At 43.5% G+C, this 15,307-nt stretch overlaps 1 protein-coding gene across 9 annotated transcripts in view; it reads left to right on the top strand.

The window, feature by feature from the left end:
* AKT3 (AKT serine/threonine kinase 3) overlaps positions 1 to 15,307 on the top strand; it is a 272,181-nt gene that overhangs the window by 187,737 nt on the left and 69,137 nt on the right. The window lies entirely within an intron of this gene.

Below are 15,307 nucleotides of genomic sequence, written 5' to 3'. Positions count from 1 at the left end.
CTGTAGTCACCTTCTCTTGATTACTTTATTTGTTGTACATCTTACACTGTTCTGTGTATGCTGTGCTCCGAATTGGGCGTTAATTCCTGACTAGCTCATCTTAACTATGCCTCCTTTTTCAGGTGTGAAGCATGTATCCATCTCATGATGTTTTCTCTTAAATCTGCTGGGATTACTGCTCAGTTTCCTTTTAAAAATTTTTTTTTGAGTCTTGCACACACAGCTCAACCCTCACCTGCAGGTACTTGCTCCTTGGCATCTGGCCAGCCTTGCAATATGAACTGTTTGTGTCTGTAGCACCCCACTCTATTCAGTGTTTTGTTTGTTTGCCTGGAGCCCCCCATCCGAAGTGTGAATGTATTGTAATGTATTGATAGATTCTATCTCCTGTTCCACAAAGCCGTCAGTGTTGTGCTCTGGAAGGTATGCCTCACTCAATATATCTGCTGTCAGTAGTGACTTTCTTGTACAACACCTTATGTGTACATCAGCATGCTGGAGTCTATAATGTGTTGTTGTCACTTGGGTGCTCTCAGCAATGACTTCATGATACTTTCTCATAGCTTCTGATCAGGGTGCACAACTATGCTGCGCCCAAAGATGAACTGTTGGAGTTGTTCCATTCCACATACCACAGCCCATGGATCCTTTCCTATCTGTGCATACGCTCTGTGTCTGTCAGGGCTCTAATAGCAAGTTCTGTGGGCTTCTGACTTTGTTGCTCTTAGGTCTTCTTCTGAGACTGAAGCTCTAGCTGCTCTGCAGGGCAGTAGTACTTCAGGACTGATGCCTGGCTTATGATTTTCTTTACTCTTTCAAATGCTGCTTCTTGAGTCTCTCACTATTCCCACACTGCATAATTGTGTGTTAACTGTCTCAAGGGCTCACAGACTTCTTATTGGTGTGCATTGAATCTGTGTAGACAGTTGGCCTTTAATATAAACTGCTGGACTCCCTAAACTTCCTTTGGCCAGGGCATTTCCTTAATGCTTGTCATTTTCTTGGAGCCTGGCTGGAGTCCCTCAGAGGTCAACAGATGTCTGACACAAGGGACCTCAGTTCTCCTTATCTTCAGCTTGTATGGATTCAACCCAGTATTCCACTCATGGCAGTAGTTTATGAGTTGCTGCATCTTGGTATCATGGGTGTGGATTACCTTGTTATAGACATATCCTTCTCTTACAATAAGAAAGTCATCAGCTGCAGTCTTTATGCCTGGGAGTCTGTCGGATGAGGCCTGGTTCAGTTTACACGGAACACCTCTGGGGCCAGATAGATGCCCAGAGGCATTCATACCCTTCAGTTCCTATCTCCAACTGCCAGAAACCATTTTTGATATCACTTTTGCCGTGGATAAATTGAATAGTGTGTCCTCAGTCATTGGTAATGGGTAGTGACTTCTCAGTGCTCTGTTCAGTGGTTTTGGGTCAATGCAGATTCTCTATTTACCTGAAGGTTTTCTCAGCGCTAATGGAATTCTGATCCATTCTCTGCTGGTTTCAGTGAGTGTAATGAGGCCTCTTTGCAGATTTGCTGGTTCCTTCAGGGGCTTCACTAGAGCTAATGGAACTCTGCATTTTTGTAGCCTTATGCGCAGTCCATGGGTGTCAGTTTTTGCAGCTTGCCCATCTCCTTGAAATATATCCTCATATTCTGTTTGAATGCTGGACAGGCCCATGTTGACTGTTCTCCCTCCTCTCTCACTTTAAGAATATTCTCCTATGGTGCATATTTGCCAAATTAGTAGCTGTCATAACTCCATAATCATACCTGAACACTAGGAGTTTGCATTTGGATTAGGAATTTGTCCTAATGACCAAGGACTTAAAGTGTAAGGGAGGCTCAAGAATATGGTGTAGCGGTGCCAGAGGGAGTAATTCAGAGGTTTAGATCAGAGGGTTAGATACCAGATGAGGAATCCTTCAGTCTTCCTGGTTTTGATTACATATATAACTTTTTTAAGAGAAGTTAAAAAATAGTGTACATATTATATAAAGGTGTTAGAGATAGCATTTGTTCCAGAAACATAAGGAAGACATGCAAGTTGGTTTAACTGTGGTTTAACTAGGCTGCAACTTTAATAAGTATCAAACCTGGAAATAGATCTGGAAAAAACTTGTCCAGTGCAAAGCATCCTTCCTTTGAAATCCATTCCACCCAGGGCCAGATTTTCAATTAGGCAGAGGAGGCACGTGCCAAGGGGTGCCTAAAAGTTAAGTGGGTTAAAAGTTTCATATTTACAGAAAACATGAAGGTCGGCTATAGGCAGGGGGGCACTAAAGATGCTGTGCCTAGGGGCTCATGAGATGTAAATCCGTCCCTGCTTCTACCTGGTGGAGAGCTGCCTGCTGGCAACCCCACTCCCATTATAGCTAGGCCCAGTACTGTTGCTGTGACCCAAACACCATCACATGGTACGAGGGTTAAGGTGGCGGGAAAGGTCCCCCCACCCCCCTCATTGTACCGGTCATTCAGAGCCCCAGCCCTGCTCCTCACCTTCTTTAGGAGGTGCTTAATCCACTCCTGTCAAGGCTGAATCCCCACTCTGTCACTCCAAGTGCAGAAGGTAGGGGCCCTCAGGGATTCTAAAAATTAATACTTGTCACTCCAGTCTCTTCTCTCTGACCTTGGCTTGGAAAACACTGCCACCACCCAAATGCAAAAAAAACCCCCAAACCCTTGGACCCAGGAAGGAACACTTGGGAATTTGTCCTTATGGGGTACCCTCAAGCCCTTTCAGCCCCCCCTCCAGGGAAGAGCTGAGAAAGAAAACAAAGGAAATTAGCTGTGGCCACCAGCTAATCAAACAGCATATGTACAAACCTCTTAGGACACAAGTCCAAATCCCTCTTAAAAATTTTATTTTATTAAAACAAAAAGAAAGAAAATACATCTGGAACTTAGGCTGTTGCTAGATTTTAAAAGAGCAATTCCAAAAATTAAGCACCCAAAATAGCTTTCTTGGGCATTCAACTTAAAGCAGGGATCGGCAAACCTTTGGCACATGGCCTGCCAGGGTAAGCCCCCTGGTGGGGTGGGCTGGTTTGTTTATTTGCCGTGTCCGCAAGTTTGGCTGATCGCAGCTCCCACTGGCTGCGCTTTGTTGCTCCAAGCCAATGGGGGCTGCGGGAAGCAGCGGCCAGCACATCCCTCGGCCTGTGCTGCTTCCCGCAGCCCCTATTGGCCTGGATCAGCAAACCGCAGCCGGTGAGAGCTGCGATCGGCCAAACTTGCGGATGTGGGAGATAAACAAACCGGCCCAGCCCGCCAAGGAGCGTACCCTGGCGTGCCGTGTGCCAAAGGTTGCCGATCCCTGGCTTAAAGGTTACAAGCAAACAAAAGCATCTGGGGTTAGCATAGAGGGGATCCACAAGCCAAAATAAAGAATAAACATGATCGCATTTATCTAAATGTTCCCTATCTAAATGATTCCTTCTAGGTATGGATGTTAATTTTTCATACCTGGTTCAAACTTTACATAGCATTTCTGCTTATAGCATTGATGCTCTGTTCCTGCTTCTCTGAAGAACAGACACAAAAAAAAGTTTCTTTCCCCATTTAAAAAAGTTCTAGCCTTTCCACTGGCTCTTTTGGTCAGGTGCCCACTTTTTTTTCTTCTTTACCTGGGGAACTTTTTAACCCTTTACAGGTAAAACAAGTAAAGAACACCTATTCAGAGGGATTTTACAGCTAACTGGCTAGCTGGGTATCTATTAAATGGAGCTACACGGCCCTTCATTTATCACAACTCCCAATTCCAGTTTATCAGGAAACCAAACCCCCCTATTGAACAATCACATGCACTGGGCACCTGCCACCAAAAGGCACCAGCAGTTGGTGTGGCTGCAGTTTGATGCAATAAATTAGTATCACAACATATTACATACATTGTCTTGTATAGCAGAATGCGCTTAGTGATCATCTACTGCCCAAAATGTTATAAACTCCACTGCAGGAACAATCCCCCTGGCAGGGGAATATGCTGTATAATTTAATAGATGCTTCCTATCTCTAATTTTTATTATTTGGCAGTAAAGCTCAGAAATTTGCAGCAATGCAAAAATGTAACAACTTCTGGAGAATATTCTGAATATGCCTATTTTCTCATTTTTTATAGTTTCAGTATATTTTCAGATTTAAACTTCAATATAAGACATTAATTGGTTGTTACCTATGTATTTATAACTCAGTAAAATCAGATTTTAAAACTAACCAGATGGTTTTCTCAACATTAAACCTTACAGTATTTGTCATATTTTGCATTTTTTCTCTTTTCTCATAGCTCTTATTTTGATTCAGCAGATACAGCAAACCACTTGGTTCTTCCTTATCAGAGCAGGTGATATTAATGTTTCTAGGCAAGACTTGAGAGGAATTACACCTTAACCAGGGGAAAAAAACAACTATATACGGTTGCTTCTTTTATTTTTAAGCTCCTGGTTTTATCCCATTTTCAACCATCTCTACATGTTGCAAATAACAATCCCTGCCTCAGATTGCTTACAATCTGAAACAAACATTACTTATTTCCTGAGGTGCAGAATATAGCTTGAGAGAGCATAAAAATTAAAATATCAAATAATTCCACATTCTTTTTTCAGTGATTAGTCATATGCACGTTGTACTGATGGTGCATATGCGCCCCTCAGCCCTTTTGAGCTGTGCTGAGGGCATATAAAGGTGAAGCGCACTGGCTGCATGTAACGGGGCAGGACTCACCACCGCTGTGCCTCTTGCTGGCTATCCTGGGAATTAGCATTCATTTTGTCACTCTTGCCTACACTTCTAGGACCCACGTTGCTCCCCAGGCCGCGGCATCCTCTTCTGGACACAGCCCTCCGATTCTCTCCCCGCTTCTGGGGGACCCGACAGCCCTCAGTCCAGCCACTTGCTTTGGTGGCAAACTGCAGTCCCTGGTCTAGCCACTTGCCTCAGTGGCAAACTGCAGTCAATGCACTGGCCGCTCCCCTCGGTGGCAAGTGGGAGGGATGGAAGGGGGACCCAGGTCTGTCCGCTAATTCGGGTCCCAGCCCAGGGACCCCATAGCTGACAGCCACATATTGCTCCTCCTCCTGCTTCACCACCTGTTTCCGTGGGCCACTTCCCTGCAGCTCAAGCACCTTCTCTGCCCTGGAATCAAGGCCTTGGTCTGGCAGCCGGCAGGCTGGGGCTCCCTCTTCCTCCCCTGACTCTGCCCAGCCCTGCTGTGTCCGTGGAGCTCTCTCTCTCAACCCTCCTACAAGGCAGTCAGTCCTCCTCCATTGGCCTCTAGGGAGAGACTGCTCCTATTTTGCTCAGCAGCCCTTTTTATATGGGACAGCCTGGCCCTGATTGGCTTCTGTACTAAGCCTTCTCCCTATTGGCTGCCTCAATAAGCCCTATCCTAATTGGCTGGGTTCCGCACAGCATTCCCAAGGCTGCTTTAACCCTTCTTCTGCCTGTGTGGGGCAGCCGCCCCACCGCACTGCCATTCAGTGTCTCTGCCTAAAAGGTTGGAGACGGAGCCCTGACTGTCTGAGAGATTGCCAGCCTTTCTATATTAGTTCTTAGCTTTAATGGTTTTATAGTTTAGTTAGTCAATATATATAGAGACATAGTTATCTGACTGTTGTAATCGTTAGTGTCTTAAATTTTTACTTGTTACTGGTATGGGTGTCATCTGGTTCTCCTGGATTCAAGCACTGCTCCTCATGCTAGAGATTCACACTTTCCCAGCAAATATGCAGTTTGTAAGTCCTTCAGTTCTTGTGCCAGGAAGGACAGAGAGAGAGAGAGGTTTGCATTCAAGTCTTCCTGATGACTGAGTCTATGAGACCCACTTCTCAACTGGGCTTGTTAGGACCCAACCCCTCCCATCCATAAAGGGAACTTTGGAGCCCAAGAGAGCAAGTGTAGGATCTCTGCCTTAAAGAGCCCTGGTGGTGGCAGCTCAGACCACAATTATAAAGACGGCATCCTCCTCTGATAGACTGCAAAGGACCAGGAGCCCCATAGGTAGGTCACTTACCTAGGCTTCCTTTTAGAGGAATACCTCCCTGTGGCACCATAAATCCTCTAATACTGCTTGGCTTAGAATGGTTCCCACTGAATTTCACTCTCATGCCAATTCCAACCGAATAGCACCGAAGTGCCTGGCACCAAATCCACTCCTTTGGGAAAGACCTCTGCCTAACCCTGGTGCCATCTGTCTCTATGGCCCCAGTGCCAATCCTCCTGGCACTGGAGCCAAGTCAACCAGGGCTGCACACTAAGGTTCCCTCCTTGACCATGGGAGACATTGTCATGTCACCCCAAGAAAATTTGGTTCAGCCCATCTGTTCATACTACCTCATCTTACAGCACCATAGAGCCGCAGATACATCTGAAATTGCAGTCTTCCTTGGTGTCAACTTTAGCAATGCTGGGGCACTCACTCTATGCACAGGTATGGCACTGTCAGTCCCTAACACATCAAGGTACACAACTTGGCCCCTGGAGCTCAGCATCTTTTAGAGTTGGAGAGTGAGGACGATCCATACCAATAGTATCTTTACTCAGTGTTATATAGAGAGTCCAGCACTCTTCACAAGAGAGCTACAGGAAGCCTCAAAACCATGACTCATGGTTCCCTACCCCCTGGTCTCCCGGCTGTTATCTGCCAATGCCCCATGGTCCTGCTGGGGATCCTGGTGTGCTCAGAGCAACTTTAGCCAGAGGCAACAAACAGCACTGCCAGAAGGTTATTTCACACACAATATTGGCTCTACAGACCTCCCAACCACCCCTCCTGGCTCTGCTCCAGTCGCAGGTAGTGGAGGAAGAAATGAAAGAATAGGCCTAGAGAGCAACCTCCCAGTCTGGGCAGCTCCATCCTCCCTGTCCCCGATGATGCTGTAATACCACAAATGACCCCAGAGTTGGATGATTGCAAGGGTTTTCAAGACCTATTACAAAGGGTGACTGGGGCCCGCCAAATCCCTATTGACGAGGTACAGGAGCAGACACACAAGTTAGCGAACATACTCTAGGCCTCAAAATGGTAAAAATAGCCCTCTCCCTGTCAACAAGGCTATTATGGACCCTGCCAATACTCTGTGGCAGATGTCTGTTTCAGCATCCCCTATCTTTTGTAGGGCATATTGTAAATACCATGTGCCTCCTAAGGTGTGGAATTCTTTTACATACATCTTGTGCCATCCTCCCTTGTAGTTACAGTGGGAAATGAAACGGTAAAACAATTCCGGCCCACACCAAAGGAGAAAGAGCCAGAGAGACTGATTTATGTGTTTGAAAAGCTTTACTCCTCGGCAAGCCTACAGTTCCATGTGTCCAATTACCAGGCCATATTGGCCAGGTATGAGTTCCACATATGTTAGAGGCTGTTTCCCTTTGTAGTAACCTGCCAAATGAAAGTCCTGCGGAATTTATATTGCTAGTCAATGAGGGCCAGCTAGTATCCAGGACAAGTCTGCAAACAGCACGTGATGTGGTGAATAGGCTGCCACATCTATGGCAACGGCAGTCATTATGCGACAGGCATCTTGGCTTCTGGGACTGAGGTTCCCCAGAGAAGTCCAAACAAAAGTGGAGGATCTGTCCTTTGAAAGGGGCTGGATTATTCAGTTCCAAGGTGGATGGGGTACTCCATATGTTGAAGGACTCACAAGCCACCTCACTTTCCATCAGAGTGTACACACCAGCTCCTAAGAGAAGATATATCAAACAGCCTTATACTTCACAGAGACAACTGTGCCATCCTTCTATCACCAAAGGACATTGGGGCCACCCAGGAAACATCAGTGCTTCCACAGGAGGAAACCACCCACTGCTTCCTCTCACACCTACCAAGCCTCAGAGTCCTAGAAATACTCGATTTGATGTGATGGTCGAGACATGTCTCGTGTGTGACTCCTGACGTTTCAGTCCTTCCCTTCAGAAATCATTTAGCTCACTCCAGGCACCTTTGGTCCCTTATCACTACAAACCAAAGGGCCATGGAGACACTAACACATGGGCACTCCACCAGATTTCAATGGTTACTACACCCAACTCCTCTTCCCCATCCCTTTTCATGGACCCTTCTTAAGAGAATCTTTTACATCAAGAGATCCTCATGCTCCTCTCTCTCGGAGTGATAGACTACGCAATGCAGGGGGAAAGGATTTTACAGCAACTATTTCCTTATTCTAAAGAAAAAGGAATCCATCCTTGAATCCTCAACACATTCACAAGTTGAAGTTCAGGGTGGTCACCGTCACATCAATGATCCTGACTCTGGACTCCGGAGACTGGTTTGCTTCTCTCGACCTTTTGGGATGTATCCTTTCACATCGCCATCATTATGCCTCACAAGAAGTACTTAAGGTTTACAGCGGGCCAGGACCACTATCAGTATTGAGTGTTGTCCTTTGCACTCTTCATGATACCAACTGTATTTACAAAGTTGCTATCAGTCGTGGCAACTTTTCTGAGAGGATGCAACATCAACATGTATCCTTACCTGGACAATTGGCTCATATGGGGGAAATCTCAGCAGGCCTCTGAAGCCTTCCGCACCGTAGTCTTTCAGATTTTAGCCCTAAAAGTCAACAAACAGAAATCAACATTAACTCGGGGTCGGAGGATTGAATTCATTGGTCCACTCCTAGATTCCTCCACATCCAGGACCTATCTACCTCAGGACAGAGTCAAGAACCTGTCTACCCTAATTCTCCAATGCGAGGGAAACCCATGTACCAATGTAAGGTTATATCTCCACACTTCTCGGACACGTCGCCTTTTACATTTTTGTTACACTGCATGCCAGACTTCACTTCCACTGCGTGCTTTTTTGGTTCAAGCTGGTTTATACATCCTCCAAACATCACCTGGGTATGCCTTGTGTTATCCCACGCTGGGTTCTGTCTTCACCAATATGGTGGGGAAAAAACCCAATGAATGCCTGCAGAGGTGTCCCCTTCTGGGTGTCGCTGTCATCCAATACCATGAACACCGACACATCCTTGTTAGGATTGGATACCCACTTGGACAAATTAAAGATACAGGGTCTATGGTCCCCAAGGGAGAAGAGAATACACATCAGTTTCTTATAGCTCAGAGCTGTAGGGAAGGCCTGCCCTAATAGAAGGGCAGTCACTGCAAATCATGTCTGACAACATGACCACCAAGTTTTATATCAACAAAGAGGATGGAGCCAGATCTCTCCCATTCTGCCAGGAATTGGTGCATGAAACATTGGCTATCCCTGGTGGCAGTACACTTACCTAGACAGCGTAACACTTTCGTGGACAACCCCAGCAGACACTTCCTCACAAATTATAAGTGGGAGATTAAAGACAAGATACCGGAGGACATCTTCATGGACTGGGGAAATCTGAAGATGGACCTCTTAATCACTCACTATAACAAGAAATGTCCAAGATTTTGCTCAAGAGGTAGAATGAGCCCAGCATCCACAGTCAACATGTTCCTGATAACATGATCAAGAGACCTGTTATATGCTTATTCCCTAACTCTTCTGATTCTCAGAGTGCTCTGCAAACTCAAATAGGACTCGGCCAAGCTAATCCTCATAGTTCCAATGTGGTCCAGACAATTTTGATTCAGAGGTCTGCTGAATCTATCAGTATCCCAACCCAAAACATTATCTACTCCTAGATCTCCTAGTTTAAGTAAGTAGGTGAGTACATGAGGGATCAAAGAAGGTTTTGGTACCATTGATTTTTGATGACACCAGTGGGAAAACCTTGTCCATTTTTCCAGGTAGGTTTGCCTTGTTCATTCTTTTCTGGTGCTTATTAGAATTTCTGTAATTGGAGAGGAGCAGGCCTGCTCTATCAACAACACACATTCAGATGCCATGCTGTAAGACAGAGGTGGGCAAACTACGGCCCACAGGCCCGTCCTGCCTGGCCCTTGAGCTCCCGGCCAGGGAGGCTAGCCCCCAGCCCTCTCCTGCTGTCCCCCCTCTCCTGTAGTTACGCTGCTGCACCGGCAGTGTGACTTGCGCCCGTCCACCTCCCAGTCTTTCCAATAAGCCAGTCCTGCCGCTCTGAGTGGCATGGTAAGGGGGCAGGGAGCGGGGGGGGGGCGGGGTTGGGGGGCTTGGATAAGGGGCAGGAGGTCCCAGGGGGCAGTCGGGGATGGGGAGCAGGGGGCAGTTGGATAGGCGTGGGAGTCCTGGGGGGGTCTGTCAGGGGGGCGGGGGTGTGAATAGGGGGCAGGGCAGTCAGGGGAAAGGGAGCATGGGGGGTTGGAAAGGGTGTGGGGTCCAGGGGGGTGGTTAGGGGCAGGGGTGTGGGTAGGGGTCGGGGCAGTCAGGGGACAGGGAGCAGGAAGCGGTTGGATAAGGGCCAGAGGATCCCGGGGGGGCAGTCAGGGGACAGGGAATATGGGGAGAGGTTGGATAGGTGTGGGAGTCCCGGGGGGCCTGTCAGGGGCTGGGGTGTGGATAGGGGTCGGGGGAATCCGGGGACAGGGAGCAGGGAGGTGGAGGGGTTGGATAAGGCGCAGGGTCCGGGGGGGCGGTTAGGAGCGGGCGGTCCTGGGAGGGGGCGGTCAGGTGACAAGGAGCAGGGGGCTAGGATGGGTCAGAGGTTCTGAGGGGGGCAGTCAGGGGACAAGGGGCTAGGCTGTTTGGGGAGACACAGCCTTCCCTGCCTGGCCCTCCGTACAGTTTTGCAACCCCGATGTAAGTTTGCCCACTCCTGCTGTAAGATGTAGGGGTGCTAGGCTGAGGTGCAGGTGTGGGAACTCAAAGGTGATGCAGACAATAAAAACTAGGTGGGTAGCCTAGGGAAATTTGGAAAGGGGGAATAGAAAGAAAACCTTCCTAGAAATCATTGAAAGAAAAGTGGATGTAAAACGCCTTAAAAATTATAATGAAGGATTTTTATTTATTTCAAGTGTGGCTTATTTCTGTTTTTGTGTAGTACTGTGGTGAGGCTACCTACTTGAAATGATGTTCTGAACTGTGCATTTATATCTAGTGGGTTAGTTGATCACATGATTTTCAAAATTAATTATGATCTGTAATATACATAGTTTAAGAATATTTTAATTTAAAAATTAAAAGTAAATTGGCTAGATCCTTGGCTAGGTACAGAGATGCTGAGCACTCCTAGCAGGATAGAGGACAAAGTTGGCTTTACGATGGCTGGTCCAGTTCCAGGCATAATTTAGAACAGCCTCAAAGGTGATCTAAGTTATACCTTGGGGACCATTCTTGCAGCCCAAAATAGGAACATCCTTGTCCCACTCCCCTTCTTCTGGGATCTTCCCTTATACTGGGGAGGGAAGAGGGTGAACCTCTATACTGGCTTTTTGCCATCTGGAGATTCCCTTTAGGTAGGCTCATCTAGTTATCTATTGCTTTCCACTGCTGGAGTGGACCTGCGTATCAGGCCCAATTAATTTAAATTTCATATTTCCACTAATACCGTTCAGAGTGTGCAGAAATACTTATTAATGCTCCCTCCAAATGCCTCGCTTTGTGTCTCCCTGTGCACTTGAGGATATAATAATCAGCACTGTTACACAGGTTATTGTTTCTCATTGCTTGATTAGCCATCTTCAGAATACTTGTTCTGTTGTATTTTAATTTTATGATAATGATAGAAATTGAGACTTGTATTAAATATACTGTGAAACTTTTTAGCTGTATTCAAAATACAACTTAAACTTTTCACAACATATGGAGAAGCAATGAATGAAGATAATATTTCATTGTAGTAAGTCATCTCAGATCACAGCATATGGATGTATTTTTGACAATATTTAAGAATGTCATGATCTTCATTTGCCAAACTTAAAGTGCCACCAAGAGCTGGATGGACGCAGCATATTTTTTCTTTGACTATTTTCTCAAATTTTTTAATAAAAATTTGACTCTTCTTGTAGAGGGTGTGTGTGTGTGTGTGTGTGTATATATATATATATATGTTGGCTTTACATTTTTGTCATTCTAGTAAATGAGTTTACTATAGGAATGTTACCTACATTTTCAATTTTAAATGTATTTGCAGAATGTTTGCAGCACATTAACATATTTGCAGTGGAAATTCAGTTCTTAGCTATGTTCATCTCTTCTGGGCACAGAAACATACATTTGTTTCCAAGATTATGTAAATGATCAAAATCGTCCATATTTTGAATATTTGTAACAGAGTGCTTAGGGACAAGGTACAAACCAAGAACTATCTGCAGAAGTCATTCAGAGATTAATAAATCAATCTGATAAAAATCACCGTTCCCTCACAGACAATCACAAAGAGGAAGATGTGAAGTTAGGCAAATTATTCATTTTGAATTATCTACCCATCTAGCCTTATGGAAGAAAGAAGAATATGGGGACAAGTACTTGGCTAGAAGGCCTGCCCTATTTTTTTGGTCAGATGAATTGATCTATTTCCATTAGGTTATAACACAGTCATTTTAAAGGATTTTCAAGAAAATCTGCAAGTGAGTTACTGAATAAGTGTCTAGTTTAAGGTACTTATTTCCAAAAGATTGATTGTTTCTCTTGTATCTTATTTATATTATAAATTATTATACAATTAACTGTGCTTTTGGAAGGAAAAAGGAAATGTAAGCCTGAATTTTAACATTATTTAGATGAAAATCTTGTATTCCTGAATTGATTAGCGAGGGGTAAGAAAGGCAAACTTGACAGTAGTTAGGCCGCTGGTGTGCTGAGACCACTGCTTACCTTGCTGAACAATATAGTCTCATTGTTCCTTTTTAGTCCCCCATCTGTTTTGTATCCATCTATTGTTTCTTGTCTTATACGTAGATTGTAAACTCTTTGGGGCAGGGACTGTGTTTTTGTTTTTTGTTCAGCACCTGTCACAGTGGGGTCCTGGTTTATGTCTGGGGTTCCTAGGCGCTACAGTTGTACAAATAAATAATGACACTAGGTAGGGGGACAATTCTTTTTTTTTTTTTACTGGTAGACCAAGTGGTTGACACTTGTTACCAGACCTGCTGGCCACTTAACTTTTTCTGAGGCCTTCTTTTAGGGGTGTGGGTCAATGGCAAACAGTGATTTTAACTACAAGCTTCTATTGCTTAAAGTGTAGTTGATAGCTAATAAGACCTGATTTAATCATGAAGGAGGATGTCAGACCTTGCATGTATTTCTGAAGCCTGTCTGAGTGATCCTTTATTGACTCAACTGTGTCTGGCTGGATATTTGATCCTTTGTGAATCTAGAAAGTACCAGAGAGAAGGTATCACTGGTCTTTTTCTATATAATCTCAGGTGAAGGAGATTCTTAAAGATGGATTCATTTAATGTGTCTTCCTTGTGCGTCCTTAGATAAAGTGAATATGGGACCTTTTGGTACAGATTAGGCTAATAGTTGTTAGAACTGCTACCTGAGTGCACTGAGCTCTTGTCAGACCTGATATTGGAATTAGCTTCACTCGGGATCTCATGTCTTCTGTGGCAACCATGGGCCTATTGCGAGTAGTTTCTAGCCGTATTAATTTGGCCTTGCTATCTTGGATGTGATATTTTGAATGAGAATTACAATAAGGGACTTGAAAAAAACCAAACCAAACTCTAAATAATCAAAAGCTTTGTCAAGGTAGATTATCAACTCCTGCTGGCTCAAATCCGTACCTTTTCTATTTTCAGTGCTTTATCTGCTCTGACATTGCTGAACCCCTGAGGTTCCAGAATGTTCTGAGGAGTTTTACTGCTAAGCTACTGGGACAGTCTGAAGATGGGAAATTTGTAACTCTCTCTTGCATACAGTCATTCATATGGGGGCAACCAGACATCTCCTTCTCTTTCACGATTCTTCCAGATGTCAGAGGAGAAGGCTACATAGTTTTTATGGAGTATATATTTGTTAAATTTGAAAAATGTCTAGTTACTAGCTTTATAAAGCAAAATAAATAAAATCACGTTATTTTATATTACTTTGAGCATTTAATTTTTTTTTAAGATGAATGATTCTTGGTTTCCATTTCTGTGAAACAAGAAGAGCATGACTAAGACATAATACTTATGTGTATCTCGCTTTTATATTTTAACATTATTTGAGAAAATTTCAGTTTTACCATGCATTTGGTGAACACTGCATGGAAACCTTTGATAAACAATTCTGTTTAGAAACTATTCTAATACTGTATAAATTTTATTTTGTTTTTCCTCCCTTGTTTTAGAATATTAGGGACATTGTATGAAAACAGTCTCTGTTCCTTAGCTCATAAATTCTTTGTTTATTCCGTATCTGATATGCCAGTATTATCAGTTTCTAATATTTTCCCTACTGCCAGTAATTGTGCTGTCATAGAAGGACATTGCTATGTGAGGCAGGAAATAAGCAGCAGGAGCATATTAGATACTTAGGAAACAAAGTTTCAGTGTTCATGAAAAAATATATAATTTTTTTACAGAATGGTGGAGGTTACACAGAAAATGAGATAATGCTTGTGATCCAAAATTGTATCTAACTCTGTTATCTAAATTTTGCATGAGGTACCTGGACCAACAAATATAGACTGCTATACTGTCTTAATATATATGTTTTTTCAGATTGCAACTAAAAAATAAAAATGATGTTAAAATATAATTGCAGGGAAGTTGTTGACCAAAATATTTGTATTGATGCTTAATGTATAATTTCTATTTTGAAGTGTCTACAAGCTTGAAATAACTGCAAAAAACATTTAAAAAGTAATTTAATTTTCATATCCAACGCTGTATTAATGTTTAGTATTTCAAACTTTGTTTAGCTACCTTTTGGTAATATGTAAGTTAAATCTATTATTATGCATTTCTTTTATGTTTAACCTATGTTTTGGAATTATTTCTTCTCTTTTAGCACTGCATGAAAACACTATATAGTTTTACTGTAGATTTTCTTGTCCAGTACATGGTTTGCAAACAGCGAAGGTTTCCATATTTTTAGGACTGCTATTCATTATTCCTTGTTAGTATTTTTAATATAATTTGTGGGGAGAAAAGAGGGTGCCCATGTATACCAAGTCACATGAGCTGTTTTATATAGAATAGCAAACTAGTCTGTAGATGGAAACTAATGGATTTTGAAGATTGGTTGTGTTTAAAGAATCTGTCCACATCTCTAAAGTAGAAAAGGGGTATATCTAGTGAATGGAATGAATAGTCATATTCTGCAGTTTAACTCTGCTATAAGTTTTTTCTTTTGGGGATGAGGGGGAGTTGGATTTATTTTATTATTTTGTACTAGTTCGTAAGAGGCTTATTCAGCTACAGAACTTCAGATTCATGCTATGCTTTTTCTTTGTGTTTTATAATGTGCATCATTTAATGACTAATTTTTTTCACTAAATACTTTCAG

Source organism: Lepidochelys olivacea, assembly GCF_965140295.1.
Source record: "Lepidochelys olivacea isolate rLepOli2 genome assembly, chromosome: 3".
Classification (NCBI taxonomy): Eukaryota; Metazoa; Chordata; order Testudines; family Cheloniidae; genus Lepidochelys; species Lepidochelys olivacea.
This window is presented reverse-complemented; position numbering and strand designations above follow the sequence as displayed.